A 15,337-nucleotide genomic window follows, 5' to 3' on the forward strand; every position below is an offset into this window, starting at 1 on the left:
GCACTGTCTTTGGGAACAATTATCTAAGTTTTCTAATGTGAATTTCAAATTTTATGTATACTCGCTAAATTCGAAAGCACAAATGTTTCACCTACATACAAATATGGTTCCCCATTGTTGCCGCTTACCTATAATAGTCTCTACCAAAATCCTAAAAAATTGTTCCAAAATAATTTGTAGCGTACCAAAAAATCTTAAATAGAATTAATTTTTGACCGGCCCATTTTTTGTGGCAAATTTCACTTAAACGTAAATACATAAGTCTTTATTTAACAGATTCTTTGTTTTTTATTTTAGTTGTTTTCAAAAAAACATGAAATCACAAATAATGAGTTAACTTTTGTTGAAACTAACTAATTTATTTATAAAAATTAATGGCAAGTTTGCCCGAAAATGTTTTTGAATTTGCAGATTTAATCCTCATTTTAGATAAAGTACGTCTTATACTCAACAAAAAAAAAGTTACAAAAATATAACGTACAATTTTTTATATTGCCTTTTATGCTAATTTATTTTAGTTCTTATTTTATTTTATTATATATTCTCTTATTTCAAATTGGTTTGTTATTATTGAAATGCAACTTGACTGAATCGGAAAATTTCACGCTGTATATTAAACGAAACAAAAAAACGTCCCAAAAACGTTTCTGATTTTAGGTCAAAGCGGTTACCGGCATCATAGCGGCCGTATTGCATAGGTAGTATATTACCCACTATCTATATATTGATACGCTAACAAAATTTCCATTCAAACAATTGACAGGCAGTTTCGCATACGTAATCATATAAAAGTAAAATCATATAAAAGTGATATGAATCGATTCGTATAGATCAGCCGCAGTGCATAGGCCTATTTTTGTTAACAAATATTACTCTATTTGTTTATAATTAATAGAAAAACTTTTTCGTAAATCCAACAATCTCTCCAAATATGGATATTTACTTTCTTGCACAAAAGCGCGCCACTTTGGACAAATTATGTAAGTGCTCTAAGACACAAACCTACATAAGCGTACGTGCTACACGGTGAAAGATTAAAACATGGTTTCCCATTGTTGCCACTTACCTATAATAGCCTCTACCAAAATCCTAAAAAATTGTTCCAAAATAATTTGTAGCGTACCAAAAAGCTTAAATGGAATTTTTTTTTGACCGGCCCATTTTTTGTGGCAAATTTCACTTACACGTAAATACATGTCTTTATTTAACAGATTCTTTGTTTTTATTTTAGTTGTTTTCAAAAAAACATGAAATCGCAAATAATGAGTTAACTTTAGTTGAAACTAACTAATTTAATTATAACAATTAATGGCAAATTTGCCCGAAAATGTTTTTGCATTTGCAGATTTAATCCTCATTTTAGATAAAGTACGTCTTATACTGAACGAAAAAAAAAAGTTACAAAAATATAACGTTAAATTTTTTATATTGCCTTTTATGCTAATTTATTTTAGTTCTTATTTTATTTTATTATATATTCTCTTATTTCAAATTGGTTTATTATTATTTAACTGCAACTTGACTGAATTGGAAAATTTCACGTTGTATATTAAATGAAACAAAAAAACGTCCCAAAAACGTCATTGATTATAGGTCAAAACGGCAACCGGCATCATAGCGTGCATAGTCAGTATATTACCCACTATATTTATTATTAGGCTAACTTTGTTGGATTATATATCCATTAATCGGATGCTTAGATCCCATAACCCTAATTTTTTTATGTCGCTTAAAGTTATGAAATCAATTTTATTTTAGTAAATATGTTTGCGTGAATAACTTTAATGTTTTTGTTTGTTTTTCTTTTCTTTCTAATTTATTCTGCTTTGTTATATCTTAGTATTGTATTGTTCACAGACGATATTTTATGGTAGATATGGTCATATATATTCATGAAATGGAGTGTTTACAAATTTAATACAAATTAATTACAATGGGAATCCCAACATTAAATATCCGAACATTAGAATCTTCATATTTCCACAATGATCACATTAAACCCCGGAAAAAGTCTAAGTGCACTTATTGCGTTTTTATATGGAACTGTTTGTTCACTTCACTTAATTTTTTCGCAATTTAAATACTTTATTTTTTTCTTTAATTAAACATTTTTTAGTAAGGTTAGGTTAGGTTAGGGTCGCTGCCCGAGGGCACACTTAGACCAGTAGTACTAGGCCCGTTTTTAGTAAACTCTGCTTTCTTTCTCATTACATAATTTTTATATATTTTTATTTTATTTTTTATGAAAGTATCCTCTATTTTACTCGAAATTTTTGTTTTGTGTCACACTTACATATTATATATGTATTTATACAAAATTAAACGGGTGGCGTGAAATAGGCTAAATTCCTTTAGCAAATTTCTTCGTTTTTAACTAAAAGTTCGGGCTTTTTTAATTATGACACTATTGAAGTAAATGGGCGATATATGTATATGAGTTATATAGGCCTACTGGGGAACCGAGCTTCCAAAACTAACTTCGGTAGCGCGCCAACGGGGAACTTCCGGGTGGTGTGGAAAAACCTATTTTTCAATTCAATTTCAAGTAATTTCATCATAGTTCTATGTCAATTTCATTTGATTTTACATAATTTTTATATTTTTGTTTAAGGAGCTCCAGACTGAGTTGAAAAAAATACACGTTGGTCGAATTTCGACCACAGGCGATACTAGTAATCTTTATTCTACAAATAATTGGGGGCTCAACCGGGATATGCCGTTAAGCTAAATCCCACATAAAATGTAAAACGCAATTTGCAGAGACAAAAAGAATTATACGGTTTAAATATATGTATAAAAACGAACGAATCATTAAAATTAACAAAATTATTAAAAATCAGAAAAACGTTGAATTGAATTGAAATGTGTTGAAAATAAATGTAAAATCCGTTTTTGTGTGAATCAAAAGTGAAAACTGAACAGAAATAAGTGTGCGATATATATTTTACTGGCGGTTCGTAAAAGGTTTGTCGACAGAAAAGTCCAGCAAGACGAAAACCAATCAGCGGCCAAGATAAAAGAAGTGAAATCCAAATAGATGTGAAGAAATGTAATTTGAAAAAAGGAGAATATCAGTAAAAAACTAAGAAGGAGAATATCAGTAAAAAATTAAGGAGGATAATGAGGAACAACCAAGCAAAAAGAAGAGGAATGCAATTTTAATGAGAGAATGTAATTTGAAAAAAGGAGAATATCAGTAAAAAAAAATTAAGGAGAATGAAGAAGAACCAAGCAAAATGCCATTTGAATGAGAGAAAATAAAGTGGAGAATCCAAAGAAGATATAAAAAGAAGAAATAGAAAAATAAATTCTACGAGAGAGAAGTACACAGCATGCAAATTTTGCCGTCAAGCGAAATCAGAAAAGTAGTACAGAGACAAAGGATAAGTGAAGAAACTAAGTAGAACGTTGAAAAAGAAAATAATAATTTTAAATGAACATCTTTATTATTAAAGTCAATGTTTTGTTGTTAACAAAAAAATGATAATTTTAAAATATTGTGTTCTTTTGAAGATTCAAACAAAAAATTTTTTTTTCGTAATTGTATGTCATATACGAATATTTACATTTCATTATTGTGTAGGGTGTAATTCAATTTAACTTTCAATGTAGGATCATACACTTCGGACAGAAAGGCAACCCGATCTGGACGAATCTACTGAACATGATACCTTAGTATTTTAACATAGTAGGTTTTGTATTTTATAATGTAACGAATGATTTGAATCTATAAAAGGAGGAATCTGTGTAATTTCAGTCAGAGTTTGTAAATTTTTCCAAAGCATTTAGACATTAATCTCGTTTCTTTGTAATAAAATATGTACATAACTAAATATTCAATAAAATATAATCTTTATTCTACACATATTGTGACGAATATTAGCATCACTAAGCTGATACTAAATAAATAATCACGCAACAATAAAAAACATGAAGCAGCCACTCGTATATACATGAACACATCAAACATCATTCACACACATACATACAAGGCAACGACACATGTAATCATCAGCCGAAGTAGTTACTCACATATACACACGCATATGGCTACAAACTACAAACATACATGTATATGGATGGTAACCAAGCATGAAGTTCGCGAAATTACTAGACCTTAGGAGAAATAGATGAACGAGGAAACCGAGAGTATAAAAGCAGCGTAAGCTGAGTAATAAGTAATCAGTTTGATTTCAACACGCTATCAGTTGCGAAGTGAAATTGTAAAGTATAATTGTACTAGTCCTAAAGTAGTCTAATAAAGGCCATTTTGCAGTACAGAATATTGGAGTAATTTATTCAACAGTTTACCGATTCGAACGTTAGCAGGAGGTTTCAAATAAGCGGAATTTCCCAAAATTCGTTACAATATGTAGAATGTAAATGCAGGTGTAGTGTGGGTTATTGGTATAAGCGTAAGGGTAGTGTGTGGTATTGGAATGCTTTATGGAGTAATAGCGAATGTGAACGTAAGTGTAGCCACTACACTGTAGCGCATTATATCATTATATTAGCAATGTACGTGGTAGAGATGATATGAGCGAAATAACATAGAAACTTAAGCAAAAACGCCACCTACATATCTGTGGCAATCTGAAAAAAACAACCTATGTCGAGTTGGGATAAAAGTGATATTCTGGCTTCATAACAGAAATCCGTTACAGAGCTCCCTGCGTTACTTACTCATAGCCCTAGTGCCAAATGGCTGCTACAAAATATGGGATCACCACGGAATTGCGGCTAGCTTTTCAGATATAGGTCTATGTATCGCCATTATCCTAACTTGACATAGGTTGTTTTTTTCAAATTGCCACAGATATGTGCATGCTTATGAAGTCTCTGAGCACATATCGTCGGCTTATATTCAATACCCTCCATCAGCAATTTAGAAGTGATCTCTGACTCACCTTTCATACATAAATATAACGCCAACTTAAAAACATAGCTCAATTGGTATCAATTTTTATACTCAGCTGAGCAGATCTCACAGAATATATTTTTTTGTTCGCATAACGATACCCCGTAACGGCATAAACTAATCTAGATAGATATAGACTTCTATATATCAAAATTATCTAGGCGAAAAAAGACATCCATTTAGCCATGTCCGTCCGTCCGTCCGTTCTTCCGTGAGTAAATTTTGAGGTATCTTAATGAAATTGGGTATGTAAGCTCCTGGGCACTCATCTCACATCGTTATTTAAAATGAACGAAATCGGACTATAACCACGCCCACTTTTTCGATATCGAAAATTTCGAAAAACCGAAAAAGTGCGATAATTCATTACCAAAGACGGATAAAGCGATCCAGTTTCATCGTGGTGGGTTGAACTTATGACGCAGAATAGAAAATTAGTCAAATTTTGGACAATGGGCGTGGCACCGCCCACTTTTAAAAGATGGTAATTTAAAAGTTTTGCAAGCTGTAATTTGGCAGCTGAGTATGTAATGTTCGGTTACACCCGAACTTAGCCTTCCTTACTTGTCATTTTGAAAATTTCAACATCAGGAAAAAAAATTTTTTTTTAATAAAACCTATCAGCATACTTTATTTTCATACCTAGCAATACTTAAGCATAGAAAATTGTAGCTTTAATCAGGTCTCTTAAGCTAGCCCAACCTATTCAGCCCAATCAAAAAGCGAGGCCGAACTAAATTGCACAATTTTAATGCTAATTTAATACGGTTTAGTTAAATTTATTACACTTACATTTCAACGGACTCGTTTTTTGATTGTGCATATGGGTTGGGCTAGCTTAAACATAAGCTAGCCCAGCCCTCGATATTTTTTAAAATACAAGTGTAATAAATTTAATTAAACCGTATTAAATTAGCATTAAATATTGTGCAATTTAGTACGATCTCGTTTTTTGATTGGGCTGAAAAGGTTGGGCTAGCTTAAGAGACCTGCCTTAATCGTTGGGGTGCAATATCAGTATCAATATTATCAGTGTCGAAAAATATTTTGATTGTCCTAGGTCCGTCTGTTCGCCGGTCAGCGGTTAACGTTTTTGATGGCCCTCGATATGGAACTCTAGCACTTTGCCCACTACTACAAGGCATATGTGATTCTCAAAACATGGTTCAACATAAACGCTACATGCCAAAATCTAGTATTTTCATTGCTCTGCAATCAATAATAGTTTTTATGCAAATAATATATGTAAAAATAATTTCCATTCGAATAGCAAAAAACTCTATCTGACTTTTAAACTAAACTAATCTGAGTTTAGAATAAAAACCTGGTTTGAATAAACTACGGTATCTTTTATCATCCACCCGCGTACTTCATATTATAAGCAATGTACAATATACTTGCCAAAACGGGGTTTTCGCTTTCCTGAAGAACTGCGTTTTTGCCGATAGAGGATATTGAATATAAGCACGATATACAATTCTTATGCATGCAAGTGTACGGTGTCACGAAGACGCTCCGACCAAGAAAGAATTTCAGTCGACATCGCAGTTTGGAAGCAGAGGAAGGGGGGGACCTTCACTGAGTTGGGACAGCCAGGTGGAGGAAGACTTCATCTCCCTTGCTTCTCCCAGTTGGCGTTAGTTATCGCGAAACAGGGATAGCTGGAGGGACTTGTTACGAAACGAACAAAATCTCGGAAGCGGTTAAGCGCCAATTAATGATTAAATGTGGTTTATTTATCTCTATGTATTTTCTTTAGCATATTTCTTCTTCTCTACACTCAGAGAAAAAATCGTTCTAAAACGAACGAAACAAGTTCAAAATTAAGAACATTCCTTGACAAAAGTCTGTTAAGTACGTTTTTTCTTAACTCGTGACCGATGGGCTTGTTTTAAGAACAGTTTTTCCAAGCACCCCGTTCGTATTTTATTGTGGTCGATTTAACATTTTTCGGTCTCAATTCAAGAACGCTTTGTGCTTGATCATTGGTGGGAGTGGGAAGGACCATTTATTTCTTTTTTTTTTTATTAATAAATGATTTTTTTGTCATTAATAAAAAATATTAATAACAAAAAAAATTATTATTAAAATTCCAAAAGATTAGAAAAAACGCATAATATGCAATTTTTCATATATTTGTTATTGAGAAATTCTTCTTATTTGATGATGCAATCTGAATATATATTTAAAACATTGCATAACAAGATTGAGAATTACCTGTGCATATGTGAATGGAACTCAACGAAAAATAAGAGTTAAAAAAATAGAACACAAAAAAATTGGTTTAAAAAACTTCAGAGTTCGGTGGTGATCGAACTCGCGCCACACAACCGCAACCGCAACTTCATAGCCGCTGGGCTCCCACAACTGCTTGATAGCTTGTGCCAAATGTTGTATTTAACATTGTAGTACAAACGAATTATACCGTTTCTTTTTTCTTGAACTTAATTTAAGAACATTGTTCTTATTAATAGAACATTTCGTCGCTGCGCCAACAAATTGAGTTATATGTTTTTTTCAATTTTGTTTTATTACATATTTATTTAGCACTATCTGCTAGCCACATTTCTGCATTTGCCGTTTTCTGATATCTTTCTTTGGTTAGAAGTTATCAAAAACAGCTATATGCTCTCAGTAGTAGAAATGCTCTGTAAAATCAGTTATACATCTACTTGCGTATAATTGTTTTTGATTGCAGGCGAACCTGCTTTTATTTTTGTGTAAAAAAATTATTTAAAAAAAGCTATGTACATATAGTTCAGGTGTCCCGAAGACTATACATAGATATTAACCATCCTATTATTGAAATCCAAGCTTTAAAACAGGTAAAAAGTCATAGACTTAAAATAACGCTTTAAATTACCATAATTGTACATTTTTGGACAGTTGAAATATGGATAAAATGGGATGCAATCTCAATGAAGAAACCGGCTTATTCGAGGACCTCAACAGTGATAGCGGTCAAAATATGGAAGCAACGGGATGCTTCCTTAACGAAGAGACTGGATTATTTTATATACCAGAGGATAACCCGAAAGATAGCGAAGAAATTGAGTCAGAAGTTAAAATAGGGAAGGGGAAACGAATACAAAAAAATCGGAGATTGAGACTTTTAGGAAAAAATATGAAGGATTGAAAAGGGTAAAAAATGAAAAGAATTTAAACGATATTGTATTTATTCAAAAAAAGGGAAGGGAAACCAGGAAACAAACATGTAAGCACCTGGCAGAAAAAAAACCGAACGAAGTTTTGTTTGTTCGGCAGTGGACGAAGATGCACGTTAAGTATTTTAATTATTTTTGGAGTTTACCTTCATGGGCTGCAAAGAGGGCATATCTTAATGGATTAGTACGAACTCGCAAAATAATCAAGCGAAACCCTTCCCATAAAAAACAAAGAAAAATATTTGGATTTGATTGCTTTTTGACAGCATCTAATGGAAACAAGCTTCGTGTATGTAAAGAGTTTTTTCTAGCTACATTTGATTTAGACAAAAATGTATTTACACATTGGGTGGGAACAAATAATACAATATCCTTGCCAAAGAAGTCAAGACCTTCATCGTCTGTATCCGTATACTTGCCAAGACCAACAAGGTCTGATTCTGTTTTAAAGTGGCTGGATATACTACCAAAGGTACCTAGCCACTATTGCAGAGCAACGTCTAATCGCATTTATGTGGAGGATATATTTAAATCTAAAACGCATATGCATAAAATATACACTGAATGGTGTAGCAGCAATAAAGAGGTTCCTGTTATTCGAAGAAAGTTTTGTGAAGTTCTAAACTCCAATAAAATATCTATATTCAAGCCCAGGAAGGACCAGTGCGACACTTGTGTTGGATATAAAGAGGGCAATGTTACCGTTTCCAATTATGAATTACATATTGCCAAAAAAAATGAAGCTAGGGAAGCAAAAAATTTGGCTTTAGAAAAGATGTCAGCTGAAACTTTAGTATTGACAATGGACATGCAGAGTGTGTTGCTCTGTCCGAAGCTCCTTGTTTCAGAACAATACTATAAAATGAAGCTAGCAGTACATAACTTTTCGATTTATTTAAAAAATACCAAAGATGTATATTTGTACGTATGGCATGAATGCGACGGCGGTGTAACAGCTAACAATATAACGAGTTGTATTGTACACTTTTTAAAGGAATATTGCACTTCATATAAAAAAGTGATCATGATATCCGATGGATGCATGTACCAGAACAAAAATAGAATACTTAGCAGTGCCTTAGCAAACCTATCATCAGGAGGTGGCTTGGAAATAGAGCAATAATTTTAGAAAAAGGGCATACTATGATGGAGGTTGACAGCGTCCACTCTACATTAGACAGCATGTTTAAGCCACCCATTTATTCACCAATGGACTATGTAAGTCGTATGAGGCAGGCAAGGCCTTCATAACCTTATATTGTTAATTATTTAGAGTACACTTTTTTTTTTAAATTATGAAAAAGTTCCAAGTAAGCTTTCAACTATAAGACCAGGTAAAAAATCTGAGGAAGCCACTGTCAGCGATATCAGAGGATTACTTTATATAAATGGCGAAGTTAAGTTTAAGTTGCGTCATACCGACTGCTGGACATCGTTTCCCCAAAAACCACCTGCCTTGCATACTCAAGATAAACATAAGTCGTTGTATGATGGTCCAATAAAAATTGACCAATCTAAATACAGTAGCCTACAATCGTTAAAAGAATACATGCACAAAGACTTCCATTCATTTTATGATAGTTTACCTCGATAAAAACTTTGTATTAATATTTTATGCAATTGACTATGTTACGCATCTGTTATTAAACTATAAATCTATGTTAAGACTCGTATGCATATACGTGCATACATATGTATCTTATAAAAACTGAATTATTTGCTTATTAAAATTATAACATTGATATTTTTAATTACATTTACAAGAATTTGCGAAGAATTGTATACACATCTTTCACGATTTCTTACCCCCACTAGCAAATTGAAATAATTTGTAAAAAGAGCTATGTGCTGTAAAACGGCGCAAATGCTTCATGCTAAGTGGTTGGTCAAAAAAAGTAAAAAAAAAATTGCACAAGTCTATTACATATGTGTAGTATCATTAGTTAACAATGAAAACTAGAAAAAATATTCTCTAGGATCACCAGGAAACGGTTTTTTTGCTCCCCTGAAAAGTTGCTGAAAAACGTATAGCTCTTTTTGTTGGCGCAGCGACGATTTGTTCGTATTTTAATGCCAGCCGTTTCTTTCAAGAAAATGGTTGTCATTTCAAGAACAAGGTTGTTTTGAGAACAGATCGGTTGTTTTTCAAGAACAAAAAAGGAAGAACATGAAAAGCTTGAATTGACACCGGTGGTGCTGGATTTTCTCTGAGTGTAAATGCTTTTAATATCAAGATATAAATTCGATTTACTTAAAGGTTTATTAAAATGTTTATGTCTAATAATGCATGTACTATAAATGAACCTCAATTTAATTCTATATTACTAATAATTCCCAAATAAATAAATACAATTCCATTTAGTTCTTCAAACTCGAAAAATACTAACAAACTAAAATTTATGAAATAACAAAAAAAAACATAAATCTTTGTATTCTTTCATTTATAAGATTGCAAATAAAATAGTAATTAGAATCATTTCAATGCTATTCACGCTTTGTCTGGCTGTTAACAAAATAAGAAACCGTGTTTTAATCATCATCACCCACCCACCTATTAAACAACAACCGCGGCCAACGCGACGCACTCTATACGTTTTGTTGTTGTTGTTTTGACATTTTTTAATGTCAATGTCATAACTGCGTTTTGCATTTTTATATCCTTGTAACGGTGTGATATATAAAATTTTTATTTTTTAATTACTTTAAACACTAAATGCCATCGTACGAGAAAAACAATGGCCATGTCATTGAGAACAGAGGTTATTGCCATTTATTTTATTCAATAGCAAGAGAAATGATTTTTCGCGAGAGGTGGGCAAAATATACATTAGGGTAGGTCGATTTGTATGGAGCAAAGTTAACCGATATCGTGCCATCGATTTTTCGATAGGATTTGGGCTCAGGAAAAAAAGTTCCACTACACATACCCAACAAAATTATTTTCGAGCCTGCGAAATTTCCTATTTTTGACTTTTTTCGACTTTGATTTTTAAGGTATTTTTCATGACCTACTAAAAAAATGTTCATATGTATACCCTGTCCGACCCAAAAATGTCCGCTAAAAACGTTGTCGATAACAGTTTTTTTGAAAAAAAAAATGTCGGACATGAAAAGCTTACAATCAAATAAACATTTTTTTAGTAGGTCATGAAAAAAACCTTAAAATTCAATGTCGAAAAAAGTGAAAAAAATGAAATTTCGCAGGCTCGAAAACTATTTTTTTGGGTATGTATAGTGGTACTTTTTTTTCCTCGAGCCCAAATCCTATCGAAAAATCAATGGCGCGATATCGGTTAATAAATCGAGCCAGTCTAATATATATATTTAATGTGTTTCTTTATAAAATAAATAAAACAAGGTGTTGTTAGGATGGTTTTCCGAGCATCAGGGACATGATGGAAATTAACAGGCAGACTACCTAGCCAACCAGGGGGTGCTATAGCAGCGTTCTATGAGTCAGAGCTCACAAAGGCACATACACTAGAGAAAACATAAGTAACTGGAAAACAAAGCAGTTCTCGAGCAACGAGAGTATCAGCCAAACTCAATTATATAACCAGAGAGGACCTACGAACTCTCACTGTGTACTATAAGGGACATTGTAGTCTACCATATCACCTAAGTAAATCTATCCGATACACAAAGCTGTTGCTTTTGTAAGCTGAAGGACGAAACGCCGGTTTATTTTCTTTACGACCGCGTATCTCTGACAAGGCAGAGAGACCATACCCATCTAGGTGGCGCAACTCTTAATCGCTTCCTAATATGGAGTTAAAAGCCTGAAGAGGTAATTGAATAAATTAAAAGCCACCACGTACAGTAATAGGCTGAAAGGTCAAGCACAATTGATCTAAACAAAGTACGCATTGTATCGAGGCCTACTAAAAATAATTTATATTCCTCTTTGCCAATTAATATGGAACTGTTTTTAGAAGGCTCGATATGATTTTAAGTTTTGGCAGCACTAGACACCAACAACTCAACACAAGAAAAATATACATATTAAGAAATATTAAAAAAAAAAAAAAATACAACATATAGCATAGAGCATCGTTGAAAATACAGATGGGTAATGAACAAAATTAAAAATAAAAATAAAATAAAAAAATTTTAAGCACCTCCTTTATATAAATGGACAAAAATCAGCGAAAAATGTCTCCTTATATAAAGACATATTCTTGATAAACTTTGATTTTTAAATTTTGAAGTAAAAACATAAAAGAAACTTTCGGTATTGTGTCATCGGCTGTCATGGTTTCATGTTTGTAGTTTAATGAGAAGTTAAATTAAATTAAAATCGACTGAAAATAAATTTCCAAATTCTTATCTAAATATTTCGATCCGTGCGCCACCTAACGGAATTTTGTCTCCTTTTCTTAAATTTTTTCGGCGTCTTATCCTATCTGTGAAGTGTTACAGTTGTAGGTCAATGAGAACTTACATAAAAATCAATCCCAAAATTCCCTCCGTTTCGTACGATTTTTCTAAATACCTCATCCCGTGCGCCCCCTACCTAATCTTTTTGTATCGTGTCATCGGCTGTCATCGACCTCTGAATTAATTTTGAAATTTCAAGTCTCTAGCTCATCGAGAAGTGACTTAAATGCTGGTTTGAAAAATTTCAAATTCCTTATCTAATTATTTCGATCCGTGCGCCACTTAACGGATTTTTTTCCTTTCGTTGCATTGCCTCGGTGTTCCAACCTATGTGTAAAGTTTCACGTTTGTAACTCAATGAGAAGTTACTTAAAAATCGATTGCAAGATTTGTATGAAAAGCGGACAAACATTCAACCATCCTAATATAAAGGAAGTAATAATATATTTCACTAGAATAGCAAATGTAAATGATTTGCAAAAAGAAAAAAAATCACAATATATACAAAACACACGCGGAGCCAGCGAAATAATTTCATAGTTAAAAATAGCCTACCCATATGTAGATATTTTTTGGTGGGTTTGTAAATCGTCTGTTTGCATTAGAAACGAATTTGTTAATTTGACGCTGTGGCTGACTGGCGGCTGGTTGCTGATGGCATAAGTAAAACAAAAAAGCAACAACAACAAAAAAAAACAATGCAGAACAAAACTGCGGCACAGACGTTTCCACTAGAGAGCCTCTAAACGTTAGGCGATGACAATGGACCTTTAGACGGAACCGACATGAAACGAAGGAGAGGCATAGAAGTCTGCAAATATTTAGTGGATTATATCGTTTGGCAGCGTTTAATTTTCGAAATAAACTTGAAGTGTATTGACGCAATATGTAGCTAGTATGTTCGTGTGTTTGTATATAGAGCTTTGAACATATTCTTAGAGTACACGAAAATCCTAATTAGCAATCCCAAATACACGTACGCTGCTCTCTGTACTGTAAAATAGCATCAATTGGGGTTTTATTAAGTTAAGTAAAGTTTAAAAAGTTGAATTTCGTTATAGAAAGGGACTTCGTTTAACCAGCATTACCACAAACAACAATGTCAGTATAGAAATCCAGCGAAGAATCACTCTTGCAAACAAATGCTTCTATGAATTGAGTAGGCAGTTGAAAAGTAAAGTAATCCCTCGGCCAACGAAAACCATGCTCTACAAGTCACTTATCGTACCCGTACTGCTATATGACAACCATGACAACATCAGATAAGGAGGCTCTGGAAATGTTCGAGAGAAAAGTTCTTCAAAAGATTTATGCGCCACTACGCGCCGGCGAGTACCGAAGAAGAATTAAGGATGAGCAGCGGTTCCGATGGCTAGGTCATGTTATGAGAATGAAATATAATGATCCGACTAAAAACGTTTTCATATCGGAACCCGCCTATGGAAGCAGATGAAGTGAGGGCCCTCACTCAGTTGGAAGGACTAGGTGGAAAACGATTTCAATTCCCTTGGTGTGACCATGGCGCCAATTAGCCTAACGAAGAAGCGACTATCACGCCTTGTTGTACGGCCATAGCCGTTTAAACGGTTAAGCGCCAATTAAGTAAGTTAAGATTGCACCGATCTAAAAAAAAAAGCTTTACAATTAAGAACTAGTTTGGGGCTTGCACTGCCATCTTGGGTTTATTGCGCCGCCTTTTCCTTACAGCACTTCATACTGACCTTCAGAAAATCAAGGACCTTATTCCGGCAAAGAGAGTGCCTGTGCTTGTTCAATGACAAGTTGATTTGCTCTTTTCCGGCTGATGGCATTGCATTCGAGTAGAAGGTACTCAGCAGCCAAATTCGCTGTCACAAAAACGACAGCGGCTGCCTGATAGAGATATACGCCGCCGCCACCGATGTGTTTCGTTTTTTGCACGCCGCCGCCAAACGTCATACAAATCGGGCGGCGGCGGCGTTGCTATATTTTCTACTCATTTAAGACTACCTAGGCCGTTTATTGTTAATGTCGAAAATTGGTCCGATATGGCCGAAACGGGTATCAACGGATGCACATCACTGCCAGTTATAAGAATCCAATTGCAAAATTAAACTTTTTCTAACCGTTCAAAAATTATTTGGAAAACAGATGCTTCCTACGCCAGCTCAACATACCAACGGATTTTGCATCAACGATTTCATCGAGTTATTATAACAAAAGATTTAAAGAAAAGTATGATAATAAATTTAAAAACTTACTTTGCATAATTTTCCATAAAATTAATAAAAAGCAAATAAATACAATTAAAATAACCCAAGTTGAACATGTTTTAATTTTTTTCCCATTTAAAAAGCGAGTTTAGATATTGTGTATAGATTTTTTTAATAATTCTAGGTTCAGTTGACATGGAAAGATCCAAATATGAACTACGAAATACGCATTTGGAAAAATTTTGCAGTTGTATGATTGTACCAGACCTATTAAATTTGAATTAGCATTAGTAATCAATTAATTAGATACCTATTTTAATGGCCAATGATTATTTCAATTGTTTACCGAAAATGCAATGACTAATTGATTACCATTAGAAAAAAATAAAAAATAAAATCATGATTTTTTCCGATTATTGGAAAAAATAAAAAAAAAAAAGTAATAATTTTTGATTTTTTCGATTATTTTTTATTTTTTTTTTTTTTAATTTTTTTTATAATTTTTTATTTTTTTTTTTTTTTATAATTTTTTATTTTTTTTTTTTTTATAATTTTTTATTTTTTTTTTATTTTTTTATAATTTTTTATTTTTTTTTTACTTGTTTTTCCGCTTTGTTCAAAGAAAAATGCCCGTTTGTTGCATGCATGGAATAATTTCTACTTACAAGTACATTTTAGGATGCAAT

General features: G+C 33.0%; 1 protein-coding gene across 20 annotated transcripts in view; it reads right to left on the bottom strand.

Annotated features, from left to right (window-relative positions):
• Mbs (Myosin binding subunit) overlaps nucleotides 1-15,337 on the bottom strand; it is a 277,656-nt gene that overhangs the window by 241,117 nt on the left and 21,202 nt on the right. The window contains exon 1 of one of the 20 annotated variants that reach the window (XM_067757382.1): nucleotides 7,136-7,242. The exons of the other annotated variants lie outside the window; for them this stretch is intronic. The gene's annotated coding sequence lies outside the window, so the exon portion shown is untranslated. Of the gene's footprint in view, nucleotides 1-7,135; nucleotides 7,243-15,337 lie in introns of those variants that run through there. 20 annotated transcript variants of the gene reach the window in all.

The sequence above is a fragment of the Eurosta solidaginis genome, chromosome 5, assembly GCF_040869045.1.
Source record: "Eurosta solidaginis isolate ZX-2024a chromosome 5, ASM4086904v1, whole genome shotgun sequence".
Lineage (NCBI taxonomy): Eukaryota > Metazoa > Arthropoda > Insecta > Diptera > Tephritidae > Eurosta > Eurosta solidaginis.